Source organism: Orycteropus afer, unplaced genomic scaffold (genome assembly GCF_000298275.1).
Source record: "Orycteropus afer afer isolate SDZICR_OR568_19922 unplaced genomic scaffold, OryAfe1.0 scaffold00399, whole genome shotgun sequence".
Classification (NCBI taxonomy): Eukaryota; Metazoa; Chordata; class Mammalia; order Tubulidentata; family Orycteropodidae; genus Orycteropus; species Orycteropus afer.
This window is the reverse complement of record NW_006921986.1, coordinates 119,925-123,398: the sequence shown is the minus strand read 5'-3', so window position 1 is coordinate 123,398 and position 3,474 is coordinate 119,925. Positions and strand designations below refer to the sequence as shown.

Here is a 3,474-nt window from a genome sequence, read left to right as displayed (position 1 = left end):
GGGGGCAGGAGTCCATGGAGGGATGGACACTGGGAAGAGGTAACTATGGGGAGGAAGTGGGAGGGGAGCTGTTGCATTGTGATAAACTGTGGTCAGTGCCATGAGACAAAGTATGTGTGAACTGCTGTATGGAAAGTGAATTTGCTCTGTAAATCTTCACCCAAATCACAATTAAAAAAATATATATGATTGTTGAATTAAATGGTTTGTACAGATTCCTTATAGATGTGAAAATGCTGTAGATAATTGTTTTAATCTCTGAGGTCCTATGATTATATGGATGTGTAGTATATTCTTGCATTGTTAAAAATATGTGTACAGAGCCCAAACTTGAAAGAAAGAAAAGCAACAAAAGATCCTGTGCAGCTTTTGAAATCTGTGTAGTATATGTTCCTCTTTCATGCTCTTTATGTGAATGGATGGCTTCACTCTCAATAGGATACAAAGCAGAAACCTGCACTTTTTTTGATCCTTCATTTGGAGCAGAGGGAAGTGTACCTAGATAGAATCTGTACCTAGATATCTCAATGAATTGAAAAAATAATGTTCCTTTAACATGCAATAGCAGTTAAAACCTTGAAAGCAAATAAAGTATGGAAGGTTTTGAAGAAGCATAAGTTGGCTTTCTGTTAATGTGTATATATATAAACAATTCTCAGATTATTTGCTCAGCATATAGATTGAATAATCCGGGAAGCTGGACTGTATGAAGAAAAACGTGGTATCAGGATTGGAGGAAGAATCATTAACAACCTGAGATATGTAGACGATACAACTTTGCTTGCTGAAAGTGAGGATGACTTAAGGCACCTACTGATGAAGGTTGAAGAATACAGTCTGCAGTATGGATTACGTCTCAATATAAAGAAAACAAAAGTCCTCACAACTGGACCAATGAGCAGCATCACAATAAATGGAGAGAAGATTGAGGTTGTCAAGGAATTCACGTTGCTTGGTTCTACAATCGATGCCAACGGAAGCAGCAGTCAGGACATTAGACGACGTGTAGCATTGGGAAAGTCAACTGTGAAGGAACTGTTTCAAGTGCTGAGGAGCAAGGATATCTCCTTGAGGACTAAGGTGCGCCTGACACAAGCCATGATATTTCCAATCGCCTCATATGCATGTGAGAGCTGGACAATGAATAAGGAAGACCGAAGCAGAGTTGATGCTTTTGAGTTGTGGTGCTGGCGAAGAATGCTGAAAGTACCATGGACTGCTAAAAGAACTAACAGATCTCTCCTGCAGGAAGTGCAGCCAGAATGCTCCTTGGAAGCAAGAATGGCCAGACTTGGTCTCACCTATTTTGGTCATGTTGTAAGAAGGGACCATTCCCTGGAGAAGGATGTCATGCTTGGTAGGGTGGAGGGTCGACGAAAGAGGGGGAGGCCTTCAACGAGATGGATTGATACGATGGCTGCAATGATGAGCTCAAGTATAGCAGGGATTGTGGGGCTGGTGCGGGATCAGGTGGTGTTTCGTTCTGCTGTGCATGGGGTCGCTATGAGTCGGAAATGACTCGACGGCACTTAACAACAACAACAACAACAACAATAAACAATTCTGATGCTTTCACCTTTGTGCTCATTTTGAAAACATACCATTCAGTTCTACCAATTCACTTAAACTATTTAAAGAGATTTAGTTTACATACATTTGCAGTAAAATCTCTAATGTGTAACTTAGTGTTTTTTACCTATAGGTATCATCACTTACTGATTTTTGGAATGTGTCCATATCTTGACTAAAGCACATACCAGTGGTCTTCGGCCTATAGTATGTGTTAGGATCATCTGTAGGGGTTTTAAAAAATATGAAAAAAATTCCCCTCGGATGTAGAAAATCAGTCTCAGGGAATGAGGCTCTGCATACAGATGCTGACATGCTCCCCAGGTTATCCTGATAATATGCTAGAGGTTAGAGAAGCATTTTATCTAAATCAAAACACCCTGAAAGTTCTTGACAGGAAAAGAGGTGGTCCATTCATTAATTGGTCTTATACCAACATCACAGCTAGCTGATAATAACTTAGTGATGACAGTGGTATAAAATTTTCTTGTCCTTCCAAAATTTAACATTGTTTAGCATTTATGTTTGGGTGATGGTGACTTCTCTGTGGAAAAAAGTGTCGTGTCTCATTGTCTGGTCATTATTGAGAATTAATAAGAAGCATAAACATTGTGATATAAATCATAGGAACCTAAGAAAGATGTGTTTGATTGTTTATCTCACTCTTGAAAGAATCTGTGATCATGAAAATTAAACATCCTAATTTTCTCTCATTCTTAGAGCACTAATATTCTTATAATCAGTTGTCAGTATTTTGACAATGTAAAATTTAGTTTTATTGAAAAGTGTTTTAAATCTTTAAATTATTATTAATCAAATCCACCAATTATTTGTTTGCTTATGTTATGCTTGCTCCTACATTTTAAAATAGTGTCTAATTCTCCCACCATTTGTCTGTCAGTTTGTTGAACTAGGGTGGCTTGCATGTTGCTGTGATGCTGGAAGCTATGCCACTGGCATTTCAAATACCAGCAGGGTCACCCATGGTTAGTTTCAGTGGAGCTTCCAGACCAAGACAGACTCAGAAGCTGGACAGGGCAATCCATTTCTGAAAAGACTGGCCACTAAAAACATTATGAATAGCAGTGAATCATTGTCTGATATATTATTGAATACTAAAGAGGAGATCTCATGAGAAATGAGAGCTAGGTTATGGCACAATTGGTGGTTTTATGGCTAACTGCATAACTAACCAACAGATGTTGATTACTTGATTCAAGTTATCCTGGAGGAGAGATCATGGCGTGTGTGGACTCAGGACTTCATTCTTAGTCTTGACCTTTTTATCTTTCCATCAGTAAATCAGATGACAATATTGAACTCCTCATTTACTTCAAATTACAATTGGGAATTTTGAAATAGGTTTTTTTTGACTCCTGGATTAGGTCATCATGTTACTTTAACCTGTAATATAAGTTATAGGTTGCCAGGGCTTTTGAAGACTGGTCAGGGAATCAAATGAACCATTTATAACTGTTTTTAATGACAGTAGATTTATATTCCTAATAATTATTTTATAAATGGACTGTGGAACATAATCCATGTTTAAGTAAAGGATGAGCTGAATTTATATTCCCAAAATGGTTTAATTGCCTCCCTGCCTTCCAAGATGAGACTAGAATAATCTCTTACATCCTTAACATAATGTTAGGACATAAGTCTTTCAATATGAATATAGATTGGCTTCTTTTCAGCAGAGATGATGTGTTGACTGATGACAGACCTCAAATAAGACAAGGTGTGGTGGTTGTGTTTTTGTGTCAACTTGGCTGGGCCTGGTTGAGTGGTTGGGCAGCTGGATGTAGTATTCCCCATGATGAGACTGGCAATCAACTCCATGGTGGAATCTACTGTGAGCAGCTGAGTAGCTGCCTTAGGGAATGTGGTCTGCTTCCTGTATATAAG

At 38.4% G+C, this 3,474-nt stretch overlaps 1 protein-coding gene across 1 annotated transcript in view; it reads left to right on the top strand.

The window, feature by feature from the left end:
- KLHL5 (kelch like family member 5) overlaps window positions 1–3,474 on the top strand; it is an 85,149-nt gene that overhangs the window by 13,788 nt on the left and 67,887 nt on the right. The gene's annotated exons all lie outside the window — the stretch shown is intronic.